The sequence below is a fragment of the Schistocerca nitens genome, chromosome 3 (assembly GCF_023898315.1).
Source record: "Schistocerca nitens isolate TAMUIC-IGC-003100 chromosome 3, iqSchNite1.1, whole genome shotgun sequence".
Lineage (NCBI taxonomy): Eukaryota > Metazoa > Arthropoda > Insecta > Orthoptera > Acrididae > Schistocerca > Schistocerca nitens.
Window position 1 is genome coordinate 251,879,771 of NC_064616.1, and position 21,580 is coordinate 251,901,350.

A 21,580-nucleotide genomic window follows, 5' to 3' on the forward strand; every position below is an offset into this window, starting at 1 on the left:
AAGAATTTTTGCAGCACACAAAGGAAGGAATACGACAGCTTAGCGTCCCTTCGACTTCGAGATCATTAGATGCGTACTAATAACGTAGTTGGACAAAGATGAAGGAGTAAATTAGCCTTCTTGAGGGATCCAACTGGTCTTCGAATGGTGTGATTCAGGGACAAGTAAGTAATTAGGGAAGTCAGTCGTAATATAATCCCACCCATCTCTGATACGATTCCAGCATCTTAATCAGTGTGCCATTCTATCTTACTGTCCACCTTATCTCTTGAGGTCCATTGCTAGACCTCAAGAGCATTTCCTTCGACTATCATTCATTGATATCGTAATATTCTATTTCTATTGGTTTGTTGTAAAAGGCCAAATGATCTATGACTACCTGGATTCATGGATTACCTCACCAAATCTTGCGTCTTCTGGACTGTAACATGAAATTTCAGAAAAATTCTCCCTCATCTGCCAAAAATCAAAGTTAAAAACATGTTTGTTGATTTCAGCATATGATTTAGCTTCTTTCTGTTACCATATCAGACGGAACGCAAAACGAAATTATTGCATAAACGACTGTCCCACGCCTAACTTATCTCCATAAGTAGCACGTTTGTTTTTTGAAAACGTTTGTAAATAAACGATGACAGCAATTAAAATATTTTTACGACCCTGCCAGGATTCGAACCTGGAATCTTCTGATCCGTAGTCAGACGCGTTATCCGTTGCGCCACAGGGCCACAGGAACTGCTGCGGCTTGCAAGCTATATTAAATTCCACTTAACGGATTCGAATCGCTATTTCTTGCATTTAATGTTAGGTTTTTTACTTCCATTGCTGCAGATAAAAAGCTTTCAGTATTCTCGTGAGTGCTATAATGAGACACGGAAAATGATAAAGACGTGAATTTAGCATTACCATTTGAAGGAAAGAATTCTCCCGGTTGGTGATCGCTTTCTAATGTAGGAAAAGCACGGCAACAACTTTGTTATGGCCGTTTTCGCAAAATACATTATTTGATTACATGAATGCATTGTGATTTGCATTCAGATTCCAGACAAAAATAATTTACGTAAAATTTTATTTTCTTTGAAAGACGTTTTGATATGCTGCGTAAGGGCTTTCCAACAGTTTACTGCTTTGAAGCAGCTGCAGTATACATTAAAATTGAGTTTGTAAAACAGTTGTTTTGTAATACAGTTTTACAATCATTAATTGCCATGCCTGCTGTCGCGCTGTTGTAGTTAAGGTAATGCGTTGCCTAAAGCTCTCCTGCCAGATAACTGCAACCATAATGCCTCGAAGGGTTTTCTCACATGCCTTTAATATTCGACAAATACAATAGTTCATATCAGAGTAAAGCTGCAAACAAGAGGGTAACAAAATGAAAGATAGCAGATTCTGTATTTCCGTTTTACTTTCAACTAACGATCTACACACAAAGTATGTCTAAAATACAACACATCGTTTCTGAAAGTGCTGCTATTGTTCCTACCAGTATTTTATAGAACGGAGTGAGTACGGCTTACTGGACATGTCACGAACATGAAATGAGAATTCACATATCATTTCATTGTTTACGTTTACATAAAAGAACATAAACAACGACCAAATTTCAGTAATACACCCACTTACTCTACTTGCACACATTTACTTATTAGTAACAGTAGTGGTGAATAATTGCTACGTATGCAGACACAATTGTAAAGACAGCTGAGGTAGAAAAGTTACTTAAGTATCACAAAGCCACGAGATCTTGGAGACAACGTATGTAGGCGAGAAAATTCTGTTTTGCACATCTGAATGCTCACTCCACAGATATTTATACTGTTATATTAACAACATAAAGTCAACTTTGCTCGAGAAATTGCAACATTGTCTACGCTCCAGATATCCTCTTGGGGAATGGTTATGTTGAAAACTGAAGTTCAAATGAGAAATATGTTTCATTTTAGATCCCTGGATCTGGGGATTCTTCACTGTACATGTAACGAATGAATAGTCATTTAACACATGTAATAGTGGTCTTCTTCCCGTCTGGGGTTTGCAAGTCCCCCATCGGCCGCCTCACCATGTGACGGACAGGGAAAACCTCTCCTCATATGTAATTAGCACACTGGACTCACATTCGGGAGAACGACGGTTCAAACCCGCATCCGGTCATCCAGACTTAAGTTTTCCTTGATATCCCTAAATCACTTCAGGCAAATGCCGGTATAGTTCACCTGGGTTACGGCCGATTTCCTTCCCTATTTTTGATAAATGGTTCAAATGGCTCTGAGCACTATGGGACTTAACTTCTGAGGTCATCAGTCCCCTACAGCTTAGAACTACTTAAACCTAACTAACCTAAGAACATCACACACATCCATGTCCAATGCAGGATTCGAACCTGCGACCGTAGCGTCGCGCGGTTCCAGACTGTAGCGCCTAGAACCGCTCGGCCACCCCAGCTGGCTACCTTTGATACAATCCGAGTTTGTGCTCCATCTCTAATGACATCGATTTCGACGGGACGTTAAACCCAATCTTCCTTCCTTCCTCTTCTGATATGGAGGATACCGGAGAAACAAAATACCAGGGACGGGCCAAAACTAGCACGAGCTGCAGAGGGTCGGCAAGCTGTGGTAAAGGTAGATCTCCTAGGGGTAGAGCTCCCCAAAATCAAGACTTCTGGTTCTCCAGATAGGGAGTTGTGAAGAGGACTAATAACTCACTGATGTAAAATGCTGACTGAACAGTATACTCAACACATGCCTCGGAAACAGGAGTTAATTTACTGGAACAGAAGCTGGCAAAGCTGCAAGGATTTCTGTTTTGGTTCTTGGAAGATAGCGCCCTGGAAGAGCCCAAATACTATAAACAAATTAGGAAAATACAAGGTACATCTGGTAGCTCTCCAGGAAGTAAGATGGCAAGGAATGGGGTCACTGAAAACAGGAGACGGGACAACAACGTATGGAAATTGCAGTCAACGGCATGAGTTAGGAAATCGATTCGACTTTCATGAATCAGTAAATGACTCAGTAAAGGAATCGAACATATTAATAATCGAATATCATAATCACAATTCAGGCTCAGTGGTTAGACATTACATTTCTAAATTTACATGCACCTACAGAAGGTAAGGATAAAGACATGAAGGAAGAATTCTATAGTCAACTGCGACACACGTAGAACTCAATGAGTAGACATGACGTAAAAGTAGTGTCACGAGATTTTAATGCCATAATAGGAAATGAAGAAATTTACAAAACAACAACTGGTAATTTAAAGTTACACGAGGAAAGTTCTGATAATGGGGTTAGACTTATAAAATTTGCAATGACAAATGATCTTGCTTTAAGCAGCACAAAATTTCAACTCAAATGTATGCATTTAGGGACATGGATATTACCAGATGCAGAAGCAGTGAATTCGATTGGCCACACAGCTATCTGAAAAAGATTCCAAAGTAGCATTAAACATGTTAGAACCTTTAGTGATGCGGATTGTGACACATACCGTATATTAAACGTACCAGAAATGAAAACTAAACAGAAATAGAGTGGAAAATACTAGATACAGTATAGGAAATCTGGAGAAAGAAAATACAAAGGAAAATTTTAGAAAAGAAACGGAAAGTAACCTAACAAAAAATAAACTGGTCAACAGTAAAGAACAAGATATCGAAAGCATCTGGAGACACCAGAAAAACAGTATTCAAGAAGTAACTTCCAAAGATATAGGAAATAGAAAACGATCAAACCAAATCTGGTTTAACATAGAGAGACAAAAAAGTGTCGAAGAGAAGAAATGCGAGGAAAGCGTGGCTACAAGAAGGAAACAACATGTCACTGAAGGAGAGGTACTATAAAATCCCCCGGGAAACACAACGAACTCTATGACAAGAGAAAAGAGAATACTATAACTACATTATAAGAGAATCAGGGGATGATTTCAAGCGAGGACGAGGCAGGTGCATCAATAGGCATTAAAAAGTTTTATGGTAAATGCACTAAAAGGGAACAGTTTACAAACGATCATCATGGGAAAATAGTGACCACCACGGGTGACAAACAAAACAAATGGAAGACATGCTTAATATACAAGTCACCACCACATGAATAAACGAAATACAGCAAGCAATAAAGAAATTAAAGAATGACATGGCTTATGTTGAAGACGAGACATATGCTGAGTTGTTAAAGACCGGAGGACCACAACTGCAAGTAGAACTACAGTATTCCATAGGAACAGTTTGTAAACGAGAAAGCATACCTGCAGACAGGACAACTGCAAAAATATGCCCCATAAGTAGGAATAATGATCCCCTCATCTGCGATTAGTACAGAGAAATTGATTTACTGGATGGCTCTTATAAAATCCTATCGATGTGCCTATTAAACTGGCTGAGTCCAATAACTGAAGAACTAACTGGGGACTACCAATACGGTTTTCGCAAAAGTAGATCAACATCAGATCATTTATTAATTGTGATCTTCAAAACTCCATGAGCTGCACTTAAAATGTGCAATTGCCAAATCGGTATTCGGGTTTGGCAAATAAACCTTTCATGTGCAGGTCATGGTGATTTGCAGATGTCCTTTAATAAGTATCTTAAAGCTGCGTAACACCGAGTATTCAAGATTTTCGCATTAGATCATTTATTCACTATAAGACAACTGAGAAGGCACGGGAATTCAATGTAGATGTTCACATATTATTCCTAGATTTCAAAAGGGCCTACGGTAGCATACACAGACACTCCTAAATATACTGAGGGAATATGAAATACTCTCAAAGCTAATCAGATTAGTTAAAACGCGTATAGACAAAACTTTGTGTCGTACAGAAACACCTACAGGATAAAGTGAAAATTTTAAGCTGTACACTGGATTGATGCTAGAGGATGACACTTCAACTGTTTTATTTAACCTCATCTTATAGAAATTCGATGAAGAATTTAGTAAAACCAGTCCACAGGGATCCAAACGCAAGAGGTGAGTCCGCAGCTCGTGGTCGTGCGGTAGCGTTCTCGCTTCCCGCGCCCGGGTTCCCGGGTTCGATTCCCGGCGGGGTCAGGGATTTTCTCTGCCTCGTGATGACTGGGTGTTGTGTGACGTCCTTAGGTTAGTTAGGTTTAAGTAGTTCTAAGTTCTAGGGGATTGATGACCATAGATGGTAGGTCCCATAGTGCTCAGAGCCATTTGAGCAAGAGGTGAACATTACTAGACTTTCCGACGCAGATGATGTAGCATTAATAAGTAGTTCCAAACCAGAACTAATCACGATGATGGAAAATTATTACAAGATTGTTGAGAAAACAGGATTCGTGTTAATGAAGGAAAGACAGAATATCTGGTCATAAGTAAAAAAAGTCCAAAATCATGCATCTTTGGCTGTAGATGGATGTAATTTGAAGACAGCTGACTGCTGCAGGTACTTACAGAGTCTTTTTAGAAGCAACAGTAGAATGGATATAGAAATAGATGTCCGTCTAGCAACAGCGAAAAAAAAAAACTTTTTAGTTTCATCAAATTCTTAAAGAAAAGATCACTTAGTACAAAGTTCAAAATCCGGTTGTATCAGTCGACTATTAGACCTGTAACGTTGTGCGGATGTGAAGCATTAATACTTAGAAAGAAACACGAAGAAAAACTGCTAATATAAGAAAGAAAAATAATAAGGAAAATCTATGGAGTGGTATATGTTGAAAATAACATGGACTAGGGGACAAAAAAAATGAAGAATTGAGAAAGCTGTACAAACCCCGTAACATCGTCGAAGTGCAAAGCGGAGGTTGAAATGGGCAGATATATAGCAGGAATGATGATGAACAGACTACCTAGAATAACATTCTGCAGAACAGATGGAATGAGAGGAAGAGGAAGACCCAGAATTAGATGGCGGGATACAACAGCCGGAAGGACAAAGCGAGGATGAACATCAACACCAAATGAACAAACAGTGGACTCGACAGAAAGAAATGAAAGAGGCTCGTATGGTCGATAAGGCCCTTGCCACACGTAAAGTAAGTAAATGGTGGTCCTCTTACTCGTTAAGTAATGAGGTTTCGGGTCAACAGGACTTCTCCGTCGTAGGATAGATACGAAGGACACTCCCTTCTCACAGCACTTCAAGCGGATGATCGATTAGGTAGACCACACGGAGCCGTAAACAGCCAACACGTACAAGCAAACAGATCGCTGTTTTTCAGCTCGTAAGTGGCTTCCGGATGTATAGGTATAACTTTGAGCCTCCGGTTCGGTGATAGTATGCCTCCGCAGGCCATCTTTCCATTATTCAGATTCACTGATACGTTCAGTACAGAGAATCAAGCTGCGACTTAATTGCTTTTAATGTCGTCCCATGAAATTATATTTTACTTGACATAAAAGTTTTATGAGTATAGGACCGTGTTATAGTGCAAAAAAAAACAATATTAGAGAAACAAATGTTATGGTAGACTCAGAAGAAGGCCACAGTAAGCGTTTTACCTTACCACGCGGTACCATACTCAGAACACTTTCATGTCAACAGACACTGGCCGTGGAAACCTATGCAGTTATACGTTTTGTTTGTTCTTACTAAAACATGTTGTTACCTGCTGTCTGTAACTGCTTAAAATAATGAGAAAGCAAAGCCCTTAACGTTTGGTAATTATTTTCAAGCTGTTTACTGGGAAACAGAACCATTAACGTATTGTTCAAACATAAATTACTAAGTATGGCACAGTAACAAAACATTCAGTATACGATAAGTGGGAAATATACTCAAAAAGATTCACCGCAGGAAACAGCCAGTGTGACACTAACCTGGATAAGTGAGTTCATTTAATAATTTTCTTCTTTTTGTAATAATTTTCTTCTTTTCGTAATAATTTTCTTCTTTTTGTAATGAAAAAAGATGGTTCTCGGAAGATGTTCTCCTTTACTGTGAAGTATGGCCTCCTGGAGTTCATAACACACTGTTGATGCACAATGTCGTAAGCTCGAGACAAAAATTGCTTACAGAATTCAAAAAGAACTACCAAGTTCTATACAAATAGCACTCGATACAGAGCTCTCCTAATGGGTATAAATCAAAGCAACCAAACAGATCTTCTGACTGTTGATTTAAGAGAAGGATGAAATTCAGTAGCACTTCAGATAATGAAGAGTGTCTTTATGCAGGGGGCAGCCATATTACTTAGAACAGAGACTGGCTATGCGACAATGCATTTATGTCCCAGTCCTGTCCATTGTGGCTCATGGAGTGAAGGCGTGGGGCTCTATGGATCGTGGTCCATCCGACCTGGTAAAAATGAGCTTGGCAAACTCTTAGCTCTCAGAGAGAGAAGTAGCTTATGCATCGGTAGTGAGATTCTATCGCTGCCATGTTTTCACATCCACACCAGCACTCATCAGTCATCCACACAACACATTCACACAACACATCCACACACTTGACATCCTTCATTGGGGAACTAAGAGTGAGTGCATCTCAGTATTCCATAATGTATCATGAACATTCGAGCAAAAGAGTCACAAACTTATATTTCGAACTAATGAGTAGGTAAGTGGAATGCAGTGTGGTAAGAGTATTTTTATGGACATGTAACTTCAGAAGAACGCCAGATGATGGATTAGGACGAATATAAGAGAGTGGATTCCTTACACAAGTCGGTTACCGTTAAATTACACTTATCCTATTTGAGAGGCTACTTCCTGAACATTTGTACCATTTGTGGTGTCACCGCCAGACACCACACTTGCTAGGTGGTAGCCTTTAAATCGGCCGCGGTCCATTAGTATACGTCGGACCCGCGTGTCGCCACTGTCAGTGATCGCAGACCGAGCGCCGCCACACGGGAGGTCTAGAGAGACTTACTAGCACTCGGCCCCAGTTGTACAGCCGACGTTCATAGGAATGGTTCACTGACAATCACGCTCTCATTTGCCGAGACGATAGTTAGCATAGTCTTCAGCTACGTCATTTGCTACGACCTAGCAAGGCGCCGTATTCAATTAATATTGAAATTATAAAACATGTACCGTCAAGAGCGCTGTACACCAAATATGGATTAAAGTTAAGTATTCCAAGAACTACGTTCTTTTCTTATTAGACTCAACTCCTTTAATTGTTCCAGACCTCACGCCAGTCTGCGTGTAATTAAACGCGTGCATTTCGGCCTCCTCTAGCAACACGGTGTTGGCTCTTCTGCCAACACTACACCATTAACGAAGGAATCGCGAAGGAAATATTATATTTATTACAACCATTGTGGAAGCAGCCGGAAAGTGTCAAAACCACTTCCTTTTTAAAGAAAACCAGTATTTGAGAATGAATTTTTCATTCTGCAGAGGAGTGTGCGCTCATATGAAACTTCCTGGCGTATTAAAACTGTGTGCCGGACCAAGACTCGAACCCGTGACCCTTGCCTTTCGCAGGCAACTGCTCTACCAACTGAGGTATCCAAGCATGAATGACTAACCCTCCGCAGAGCTTTACTTCCACCAGTTCCTCGTGATCTACCGGCCAAACTTCACAGAGGTTCTACAAAACTTGCGGGACTAGCACTTCTGAAAGAAAAGATATTGTAGAGTCATGACTTAGCCACAACCTGTGGGATGTTTCCAGAATGAAATTTTCACTCTGCAGCGGAATGTGCGCTGATATGAAACTTCCTGGCATATTAAAACTGTGTACCGGACCGAGACTCGAACTCGGGACTTTTGCCTTCAGCGAGCAAGTCCTCACCGACAGAGTCACTCTGTGTAAATAAATACAGCCTAAGTGGAAAAATGATGCATTTATTTCATAAATTTATAGCTATGACACCCACTGTGGACGAGACACGTTCTTTAATCCTCCAACTCCGACACGCCTATACATGTTATTTAGAAATGGTATGGTGAATATTCTAGTGCGCTCTTTGTACTAAGTTATTAATTAAATAATTATTTTGTGTTACAGTATGGCAACAGAGAAGTGTTATGGAAAGTATAGCACACATGAACTGAATTTAACTGCAACAGTAAGATAAGGAGATCATGGATTAAATGAATATACACGCGTATAACATGTGCCTAAACCAAGAATTCAAAGGCATGTTGATACCAGAAACAAAAATGCACACGAGGATACAAAATGTTTTGGCCGAGGTAAAGTGTTTTGCGACGAAGTTAAAAATGAATTGAAAGGGAACATTCTTAGATTTAAAGAGACATGTTCGGTTTAAGACTGTCGGACATAAGAATAGTTGCTTTCGACATTGTAGAACAAAACAGATTGCACTGCAGAAGAAGCCATGAAGCAATGGCAGGTAAAAAATGGGCGGCTGAAGGTGTCCATTCAAGAAATAACGTCGAGTCGCAGGGAAATAATGAAAGCTCGAAGCAAATATACAAGTCCTAGCCAATGAGACTTGAGTTGGAAAAAAAAAGTAGGAAATGCAAAGGGTGAATTCATCCATACTGCGAATGCGTGGGGAAAGGAGTGATAAAGTTGTTCTGTAGTGTCTGCAAAATAGTGATGCAGGAATTAAACATGGAACATTATCTTAAACTTAGGCTAGCACACATCTTAAAGTTCTGGGACATAATTTGTAATGATGGTGTAATTAATGCGCCCACTGGTAAAAACTAAGAAACTAGATTCCTAATTTGTACCACTTGCAGATGTTCAGAAAATTAAGTGTTGTGTGATTGTTTTTCTCAGAATTTCCTTTCTTTAAATCAGATACCAAGAACAACATCCTGAAATTAAGGATGGTATTACTTAAATAATTTTTAACTAATTTTTCAGGTTATAATGAATAAAATCTCGAAAGTGTTTCAAATTAGACATCCTTCCCCTAATATAGTAAATTGAGAGCTACTCCCTACCACGAAAATAACAGTGTTTTGCAGAAAGTAGATATAGATGGTAGTGAAAAAGCAACAGGCAGCTAAATGAAACACATTTGAGAGCGTATTCGTCTTCCACTCTTGCATTTCAATAGTTATATCTTGCCCTTAACGCTTCTATTCAAAACATGAAACTCTTAATTCCCACCAAATTTTGCACTGCCTCTGAACTTCCATTATGCAGCAAAACGCTCCCCTTCAGTTGCTTAACATGTGCCTTGACTGCTTTACTCCCCATGACAGTGTTTACCCGCATTACCGATAAAAGCGGCTTATCGTTTTTATCGCAGCTGCTGTATCAGCGTTACGCTAACGAGCAACACACGAATTCAATAACACGTTTAAGGACGCTCTTCCCCAGTACATTATAAATGAACTGCGAGAAGATGAGGAAAAACAAAATAACGATCTATGCAAGAAAATGCCCCAGATTCCGAGCTAGCAGCAAAACCTCACAATGAGGCAGATGTCTACGAGATAATTAGCAATGGAAGAAGCGTTTGGCTGGGATCTGATGCAACAGCACCATTTAATGTCCGAGCACTTAATTACTGCGGGGTAACACTTGTACGCGGCAACAGAGTGATACAATGAAAGTTTATTCTGTTATTGTTTAATTAAACACTGATTTAGCTAATATACACTACTGGCCATTAAAATTGCTACACCAAGAAGAAATACAGATGATAAACGGCTATTCATTGGACAAATATATTATACTAGAACTGACATGGGATTACATTTGCCGGCCATTGTGACCGAGCGGTTCTAGGCACTTCAGTCTGGAACCGCCCGACCGATACGGTCGCAGGTTCGAATCCTGCCTCGGGCATGGATGTGTGTGATGTCCTTGGGTTAGTTAGGTTTAAGTAGTTCTAAGTTCTAAGGGACTGATGACCTCAGATGTTAAGTCCCATAGTGCTCAGAGCCATTTGAACCAATTTGATTACATTTTCACGCAATTTGGGTGCATAGATCCTGAGAAATTAGTACCCAGAACAACCACCTCTGTTCCTAATAACGGCCTTCATACGCCTGGGCATTGAGTCAAACAGAGCTTGGATGGCGTGTACAGGTACAGCTTCCCATGCAGCTTCAACACGATACCACAGTTCATCAAGAGTAGTGACTGGCGTATTGTGACGAGCCAGTTGCTCGGCCACCATTGACCAGACGTTTTCAATTGGTGCGAGATCTGGAGAATGTGCTGGCCAGGGCAGCAGTCGAACATTTTCTGTATCCAGAAAGGCCCGTACAGGACCTGCAACATGCGGTCGTGCATTATCCTGCTCAAATGTAGGGTTTCGCAGTGATCGAATGAAGGGTAGAGCAACGGGTCGTAACACATCTGAAATGTTACGTCCACTGTTCAAAGTGCCGTCAATGCGAACTAGAGGTGACCGAGACGTGTAACCAGTGGCACCCCATACCATCACACCGGGTGTTACGCCAGTATGGCGATGACGAATACACGCTTCCAATGTGCGTTCACCGCGATGTCGCCAAACACGGATGCGACCATCACGATGCTGTAAACAGAACCTGGATTCATTCGATAAAATGACGTTTTGCCGTTCGTGCACTCAGGTTCGTCGTTGAGTACACCATCGCAGGCGCTCCTGTCTGTGATGCAGTGTCAAGGGTAACCGCAGCCATGGTCTCCGAGCTGATATTCCATGCTGCTGCAAACGTCGTCGTACTGTTCGTGCAGATGGTTGTTGTCTTGCAAACGTCCCCATCTGTTGACTCTGGGATCGAGACGTGGCTGCACGACCCGTTACAGTCATGCGGATATGCCTGTCATCTCGACTGCTAGTGATACGAGGCCGTTGTGATCCAGCACAGCGTTCCGTATTACCCTCCTGAAGCCACCGATTCCATATTCTGCTAAGTCATTGGATCTCGACCAACGCGAGCAGCAATGTCGCGATACGATAAAGCGCAATCACGATCGGCTACAATCCGACCTTTATCAAAATCGGAACCGTGATGGTACGCATTTCTCCTCCTTACACGAGGCATGACAACAACGTTTCACCAGGCAACGCCGGTCAACTGCTGTTTGTATATGAGAAATCGGTTGGAAACTTTCCTCGTGTCAGCACGTTGTAGGTGTCGCTACCGGCGCCAAGCCTGTGTGAAAGCTCTGAAAAGCTAATCATTTGCATATCACAGCATCTTCTTCTTGTCGGTTATATTTCGCGTCTGTAGTACGTCAACTTCGTGGTGTAGCATTGTTAATGGACGGTAGTGTAATATAAACTTATTTTCTCATTGTTTAATTAAACTAACAAGGGGAGGCCACGACATTAGCATTACGGACTTACTTTAAACTTTGTACACGTTTAGTAGTACATAATGTGCAAGTAGTAACGTGCACTATTCTGGCAATTCTGAGAAAATTGCAGAAGTTTTACGCGTTAGTATGTGCCGTATGAATATGTGCGTAGGTGGGAACAGTTTCGGAGCATGTCTGTCACGTGGTTAGCGTTCGGGAAACACCGCGCGAATCTCTATGAGACGAACGTTCGATTACCGCTCGAACTTCAAAAAATGGTTCAAATGGCTCTGAGCACTATGGGACTTAACTTCTGTGGTCATCAGTCCCCTAGAACTTAGAACTACTTAAACCTAACTCACCTAAGGACATCACACACATCCATGCCCGAATCAGGATTCGAACCTGCGACCGTAGCGGTCACGCGATTCCAGACTGAAGCGCCTTTAACCGCACGGCCACAACGGCCAGCGCTCGAACTCAATTTTTTAATCTACATTAAACTATCGAAAGAAAGATAAATTCTTTAAAATGTCAACGAGATGTGTTTACCCTTAGAAACTCTGAACATTCCCTGTAAATGTGGGAAATCTGCATTCATTCGATGTAGTAGATGCCGTTTCAATTTATGTTTTCCATGTCTGTATGACCAATGCCATCCTGCAACGTGTGATGTCGAGAGCACATCTGACGAGCAATTGTACATTACTCTTGTGGTCTGGCATATTGTGACATACTGTGCTACTGAATAACGTCAGTCGCGTCATTGTTTATCGTGGTTTGACATAGGCTTTCCACGCCTGTCCCTCTTTCTTGAAAATTTAATAAAAAGTAATAAATAGTCAAATGACACATGAAATTCACTGCAAGTTCATGTAAATGCAAGCGGAGTTTTTTTCATTATATTACCTCTAAAATGTCATATAAATTAAATAATGTGATCAGTGGTGAAAAAAAAGGATAAAAATATTTAGACTAAAAAGTAAGTGTTAAAGGGATTCAAAGCTTCGCCTCCTCCACGGCCCTCTCGTATAACGCGAATGCCTACCACTTGCCCACAATGACTTCGCATATACCGTATCCTGTGCAAGCGTCTTCATGTCCAAGTACCTACTGCAACCTACATTCTTCTGGATCTGCTTAGTTTATTCAGATCTTAGTCTCCCTCTACGATTTTTACCCTCCACGCTGCCCTCCAGTACTAAATTGGTGATCCCTTGATGCCTCAGAACATGTCCTACCAACCGATCCCTTCTTCTAGTCAAGTTGAGGCACAAATTCCTCTTCTCCCCAATTTGATTCAGTACCTGCTCATTAGTTACGTCTTAACTATTTGTCGTCCAAGTTTCACTTCCATACATGGCTACACTCCATACAAACACTTACAAAAAAGGCTTCCGGACACTTAAATCTGTACTAGATGTTAACAAATTTCTCTTCTTCAGAAACGCTTTCCTTGCCATTGCCAGTCTACGACCTCTCTACTTCGACCATCATCAGTTATTTTCCTCTCCAAATAGCAAAACGTATCTACTGCTTTGTCTCATTTTCTAATCTAATTCCCTCAGCATCACCTTATGTAATTAGACTGAATTCCATTATCCTCGTTTGCGTTTGTTGATGTTCATCTTACATCCTCCTTCCAAGACTCTGTCCATTACGTTCAACTGTTCTTCCAGGTCCTTTGCTGTCTCTGACAGAATTACAATGTCATACGTAAATGATTAGAGTTGCAATTCTGTGCAGCAGGTAGAACGACCACCAGAGTGCATTAGCGTTGTTAGTGCATAATGTTGCTGTCAGGACCGGTAGTGTGCATACGGGACACGAATAGCATCAAATGTTGAGTGGTCACTGTGAAGGACGCACAGACACCACTTACCCGTATGAGACAGACCTATCAGGACCTGCAAATGTTTGAAAGACGTCTCATTGTAAGTCTCCACATGACAGGATGATCGCATCGTACAATATCCAGATTTGTGGAGCGTTTGGTTGTGACGGTGGCTGGATGTTGGACTTTGGACTGTATTGGAACCTGAGAACAGGTATACTTGTGTTCAAGGTTCCAGTCGACCACATCTGACCACCACAGGGGAAGGGCACCTTATTGTAGACCAAGCATATCGTAACCTCTACGCATCAGCGACTGTCATCCCAGAACAGGTAATGGACTCCCTACAACTTGCGTAGTCATCACGAATCATTGTTCGGAGACAATTAGCAGACGGATTAGAGAATACCCGTCGAATGCATAAGCTGAAGCTGTCATTAACACCACAATAGAAACAGCTACGTTTAGAGTGGTACCATGACCGGGACACACTGAATGCTCAGAACGGCGTCGCATTCTGTTCAGCGAAGAATCGCGGTTTTGCACCACCCTGGTGACCACCGTCGCCGAGTATAGCGCCACCGGGGGAGAGGTCCCATTGTTGCATCGTTTTGGGGAGTCACAGCGTATACGACTTCAGGTCACAGCTAGTAGTAACTGAGGGAACTTTGACGACACAACGCCACGTCATGGACATCCTGCCTGCTTATGTATTACCCCTCATGCGGCAGTATCGTGGTGCCCTTTTTCAACAGGACAATGCTCGTTCACACATGGCAGGTGTCTCAGTGACCCTCTGCTTGATGCTGAGTTACTACCGTGGATAACAGATCCCCAGAAGTGTCCCCGAAAGAAATGTGTGGGATCAGCTCGGACGTCAGCTGCATCCCAGTGCCTGTATAAAAAATAGCAAAGACTACTTACAACAGTTAGAGGTCAGTTTGCCTCAGGAGGGGAGACAACAAATTAGACACCATACTCAACCGAATCAGTGCATGGGTCTAGGCAAGAGGTGGTGCAATGTCATACTGAGAAGTGAGCTCATACTGCCGAGTTCTTTGTAAATTTGACACGAGTTTATAATTCCTGAAATAACATAATACACCGAAGTGCCAAAGACACTGTTATAGGCATGCGTATTCAGTTGATATATAGGTTGTTGCAGCAAAAATGGCAGGTTATCAAGATTTAAGTGAGTCTAACCGTGGTGTTACAGTCGGCGCACGAGCAATGGTACGCAGCATCTCCAAAGTAGCGATGAAGTGGGGATTTTCCTGTACGACCATTTAACGAGTGTACCGTGAATCTCAGCAGTCCGGTAAAACATCTAATCTCCGACATCTCCGCGGCCAGAAAAAGATCCTGCAAGAACAGGACCAACGACGACTGAAGAGAATCGTCCAGCGTGACAGAAGTGCAACCATCTCGCAAATTTCTGCAGATTTCAAGGATGAGCCATCAGCAAGTCTCATCGTGCGAAACATTCAACGAAAGATCATCGATATGGGCTTTCTGAACCGAAGGCCCACTCGTATACCCTTGATGACTATATGATACTTCCACGAAGTGCGAAACCTAGTATGGAACAAAGGAGTCCCTTTCAGAGCTCAAAAGACCATTATGAAACATGCCTCCAGCCAGTTATGACGTGTAGTCTGGATACCTGTGTCATAAATTAAGAGAGTCAGATACAGGCATGTGAAATACAGGTCCTTAGGTCAGCTCTACAAAAAAACAGGAGTGACAATGTCATGAAGGGATATGTAAGGAGAGACCCGCAGGTGAACTTGACCGTGGAGGAAAGAATGAGTGCAGCAAGATTGGACTGCGGAGGTCATGTGAATCGAATGCACCCGACTCGAACTCCATGTCAGTAGTGGGAGATGGAAGTACCAGAAAAAAGACCGATTGGGCGGCCTAGGAAGAGATGGACAGACCAGGTTCATAAAGATCTCAAAGGGAGAGGAGTACCGTGGGATACAGTGGAGAGAGAAAAGTTATACCAGGACAGAATTCAATGGAGGCATATCGTTCACAAAGTTCCTACCCTGTTCACAAAGTTCCTACCCGGCTCGCTGGAAAGAAATCCTGATGATGATGATGACTGTAGAATACCCACAGTTAGTGTTTCTCATTGCTACAATATTAAATTCGATTTATGGCACATTCCATTATTCCCTAACAACCGGACGTCTGTAATTACGTGTATCCGTTCTTCACGCCTTATTCACAGATTATATTGTAAGTAGGCACATGATCGATAACAATAGCAGTAATATCACTTGTCCTGGTAGCTTTTTCCTTTCCAGTATAATCACTACCATTTTCTTTACTTAAAATGGATGACATAATCTTCTCCTTCCTCGCCTGATCCCATTTCTCTATGGGGTCAGCAATGCTCTAAGTATTTTGCCCGTGTTATTGATAGTTGGTGGCCGGATACCGTTCCTAACGCAACCACTCTTCCCTGCAGGAATTTGTGTTCCCCATCTGTCTGCGTCTACAGTAAATCTCACGTTAAATTGTGAGAGAATTTTTGTAAATATTTGCGTAGCCAGAATCTGAGGAGGGATGTGGGTACCAGCCCAATATTCACCTATTTGGGTCTGGGAAACCAGTTCAGTACCACATCCAGTCTGGCTGACTCACCAGCCCTCGTTGTTGATCCGCGAGATGGATTCTGTTCAGTGCAGGTTCGCTTCCCCGAATCCCGGAAGCGACACGTTAACGCGCTCGGCTATCGGGGGTGGGGGTGGGGGGTGGGGGTAGGAGGGAGGGTTAAGGGATGACAACGTAAATTTCATAGGAAGTCTTGGTACAACTGTGCGACCATTACAACTACGAAACTATAACAAATTTAAAAAAGCTGGACGATCGCGGAAAAACAGGTGCTAGATGTTTTTAGAGTCGTTTAGTTCATTCCTCATTACGCGTTTCGGGCTCTGCCCTTCTTCAGATGACCTGATAAAAATACAGTAACAAATACAAAGTACATGGTGTACATAAAACAACAGGTGACTTACATAAGCAATGTGGTTGAAAGTTCTTTTTATTACAATTATTTTTTGTATTGGAACATATATTATTTTAAAGAAGTGTTAAATGTAACTTCGACGAGTACGTCAAGAATCCATGAAGTTAAGCAAAAGCAGTAGTAACTAGATACGATAAGCTAACACGGACTATAGTTACAGTGGAATTATAGGAACGGCGCCTTTATCTGCTAGGTAAACAATGTATCAGCAGATGGCGTGTCTGCAGCGGCGCTGCTTTACATCATTTCATCGTCATAATTAGTTATATATCATTAGTTACATACCAGTATTTGTCCATGATAAAAGTTAATGTTAACATGGTAGGCCTATATGAAATAGGGGGTAAGTAGTTACAAATTTTAAGGGGTATTCATCCCAACCTTAAAATTTATAAATACATATTTTATTTCATGTATCATTTTAACACTAACTTTTATTATACACAAATACAGGTACGTAACTAATGATAACGGTGAAATGATGAATCTGTAAAGCAAGGCCGCTACAGTTACGTCATCTGTTGATACATTGTTTACCTAGAAGGCAAATGTTCCTTTTCTGTCATTCCACTGTTATGTGTTATCCGTGTTCGGTCATCGTATCTAGTTACGGCTGCTTTTGTTTAACTTCATGATTTTCATGACGATTTTTAACGTACTCGACATAGTTATATTTAAGACTTATTTAAAATAGTATGTATTCCACTATCAAAAATAATTGTTGTGCAGATATGTTGCAACCACATTGCTTATTTAAGTCACCTGTGTTTTATGTACACCATATAGCTTTATATTTATTACTGTATTTTTATCAGGTCATCTGAGGACGGCAGAGCCTGGAACAAGTCATGAAGAATAAAATAAACGGGTTTAAATACGTCTCGTACCTGTTTCTCCTTGATCATCCAGTCTTTTTAAATACCTTACAGTTTTTGTGGATGACATAATCTGTCAGAGAAAATATTCGTGGCCCAACAGCAACGCAGCCTAAGTGCAAATGATTCATGAAATCTGCGTTTGCGGGAGTCTTCGCAAGTTTTTCACGCTTCGTTGGCCTATTTTTAACTCTCAGGGTATCACGATACTGCACTAGCGCAAACACATGTATTGGAAAAAAATGTATGAATGAAACATTAATACTCGCTACGTTGCTGTCATTATACGTCGCAGCTATTCTGGTGTATGACCTAGCAAGGTAGTCGTGCACATTGCCTTGAATCGTGACTCAGTCGCACGAATCGCGTGTCTAGAAGCTTACGTCACCCAGAGACAAATACACGAGACCCTAAAGGGTATGCGTTGCCCGCCTTACATATACTGCTGCCTCTAACCGCTATAGCGATAGCATCTGGCGGTGGATGTACAGCACATACGGTATTTCAAACGGGCAGTTGATTGCTTCGTTACGATACGTGCGCCTGATTACGTTAGAGATTAGATTTTTACTGTGAAAGGGCGTCTAAGCAGCTCTCACCATACTGTCCAATCGTGCGAACGACCCTATTTATTGAATACATAACTCTGAAAGTTGAATGCTTGCAACACAAACACGAGTCAGTTAATTCAGAGCTAGATAGCTGTGAGGCCTTCCCACGTTGCCACCGCGCGCAACATGCGTGAGCCTATTTCTATTTTTTCAAAACATTTTAGTAGCTCCACTGTAACATTAGGGTCCTTGTCAGGCATTTGGAGGGAATGTTCAGGGTCAGGGGACATTGCCCGGATTTTGTTCCCATTGCAGTCATTAATTTGCTTCAAGTCGTGCTAAGTTCCACTCATTCGTAGTCGCCTTGTTAACTAACGGCTACGGTATCATAAAAGCGCTGGACTTGTAACACCGACTCCTATGTCTGAGATGCGTCGGGGACAGCTTGATGTCATATTTAAGAAGAAAGTGTTTCCTACTTGGTCAGGCCGAAATAACGAGGAAAAAAAGAAGAGTGGATAAAATTCAGAAAGAAAATTCGCTTATGTTCGATGGAAAGCAGAAGACCAAAGACCAAAAAGAATGGCACTAACAAATAGCCTTACGGCAGAGGCTGAGGTACTACTGTATTTGAAATAATAATAAGTGAAGTATCTAACAATACAGCAGTATGTCTCTGAAGTATGTTGTAGTTTGATAAAATAGAATGAGACTCTGGAATCTTTGTCATTGCTTCTCAATTCCTTTAGTACTACTATTCATAAACTACAGGATCACTTTCCGCTCTCGAGATCAGGAGTTACTTTCTCTAGATTTAGCATTATTTTATTCGTTAGGTCGCATTTGATTTGTTGTCATAATGGCTGCACGACCTAAAATTGTATCTGTTGACTGCTGTTGGTAATTCAGCAACTGAGCAATGCGGGCATAAACCTTCTTCAATGAAATAAGGCTGCATCCCAGAAAAATACGCTAATTTACTCTCAACTGCCATTCTTTTCCGAATTCAGAACAAGTGTGGAATCTTCCAAACAGGGAAGTTTTTATTTCATAGGTACAAAGAACGACTTTATAACCCACGTACAACCTTTAATTGGCACTTTAGAAGCTTAAATTAAGGTTTAGGTATCAAACTGAGCTCTATTAGGTATTTTAGGCTTCAAACAGGAACAAAAACGTAACTCACCAACAGTTTTACAGGACAGAATCCACATTCTATGCAGACCAAGTTGGGTAGAGCACCATCTATCGCAATAGGAAGGTAATTAACACAGCCGAATTCACACATCGACATAATGACCGTTGATCTGTTACCTCGGAAATGCTGACTATGGGCTTCACCCGGAGTGTCTAGTTGAACACCAGCTACTTCCAAGGTTCAGCTTCCGCAATAGTACACAAAAACAGCTAAAATACGTAAACACAGACTATGGAGTTTACACGGTTCACAGACAAAATTCCAGATAAGGCATTTCGACAACTGGATTATGGTCGTGCTATGCTGTCACGAAGCTCACACAGCACCGTATAAATAACCTCTTTCGTCTTTAAGGATTATGATTCGCTTGCTTCTAAAACAGAGTGATACATGCACAGCCTGTCGTGCCCAATTTTCAGATCAGTCCGAAACACACGTTGATTTTGGAAATCCTCTTCTTACAAGGTTCCCATGTAGTCAACTGCTCTAATATTCGTACTGCCAACAACCTAGTATCACATAAGTCATGTTTTGTATCACAGTACGGCGTTGCTAGAAATTTTAACCTTTCGAGATGCCCACGATGACAGCCGTAAGCCGGTGTGATACACAATAGTCTGTAGTTGACGTCTAGGTTGTTTTATTGCATAAAACGACTTATTGTTCTGTACGTTGAGCAATGACCAACGTCTTTTTTTCTTTTTTGACAGTGGAAAAACATGTCGCTATTCTGTTCCTGAATTTTCATAAAAATGTTATTGTAATTACAGTAGCGACATTGAAGTCTGTCACACGTGCTGTTCGTCCAGATAACACCGCTCTCAAGAAACAACTAAAAAACCCTTCAGATATAAAGAACAATGACTGAAGTTATTTGAGGGAGGGAGGGGGAGGGATTAGTGTTAAACGTCCCGCCAACAACGAGGTCGTTAGAGACGGAACACAAACTGGGTTAGGTAAGGATGGGGAAGAAAATTGACCATGACCTCTCAAACGAACGATTCTGGCATTTGCCTGAAGCGATTCAGGGTTCAAATGGCTCTGAGCACTATGGGACTTAACATCTGAGGTCATCAGTCCCCTGGAACTTGTTGTTGTTGTGGTCTTCAGTCCTGAGACCGGCTTGATGCAGCTCTCCATGCTACTCTATCCTGTGCAAGCTTCTTCATCTCCCAGTATCTACTGCAGCCTACATCCTTCTGAATATGGTTAGTGTATTCGTCTCTTGGTCTCCCTGTACGATGTTTTCCCTCCACGCTGCCCTCCAGTACTAAATTGGTGATCCCTTGATGCCTCAGGACATGTCCTGCCAACTGATCCCTTCTCCTAGTCAAGTTGTGCCACAAACTCCTCTTCTCCCCAATTCTATTCAATACCTCTTCATTAGTTATTTGATCTACCCATCTAATCTTTAGCATTCTTCTGTAGTACCACATTTCGAAAGCTTCTATTCCCTTCTTGTCTAAACTATTTATCGTCCATGTTTCACTCCCATACATGGCTACACTCCATACAAATACTTTCAGAAACGACTTCCTGACATTTAAATCTAAACTCGATATTAACAAATTTCTCTTCTTCAGAAACGCTTTCCTCGCCATTGCCAGTCTACATTTTATATCCTCTCTACTTCGACCATCATCAGTTATTTTGCTCCCGAACTAGAAAAACTCCTTTACTACTTTAAGTGCCTCATTTCCGAATCTAATTCCCTCAGGATCACCCGACTTAATTCGACTAAATTCCATTATCCTCGTTTTGCTTTTGTTGATGTTCATCTTATACCCTCCTTTCAAGACACTGTCCATTCCATTCAACTGCTCTTCCAAGTACTTTGCTGTCTCTGACAGACTTACAGCCGGCCGCTGGTGGCCGAGCGGTTCTGGCGCTACAGTCTGGAACCGCGCGACCGTTACGGTCGCAGGTTCGAATCCTGCCTCGGGCATGGATGTG

General features: G+C 41.6%; 1 non-coding gene across 1 annotated transcript; it reads right to left on the reverse strand.

Moving 5' to 3' along the window:
• Positions 1-655: 655 nt before the first annotated feature.
• Positions 656-728, reverse strand: Trnar-acg (transfer RNA arginine (anticodon ACG)). Its single transcript has one exon. It is a non-coding gene; the product is annotated as a tRNA-Arg (tRNA).
• Between the last annotated feature and the right edge of the window lie 20,852 nt (positions 729-21,580).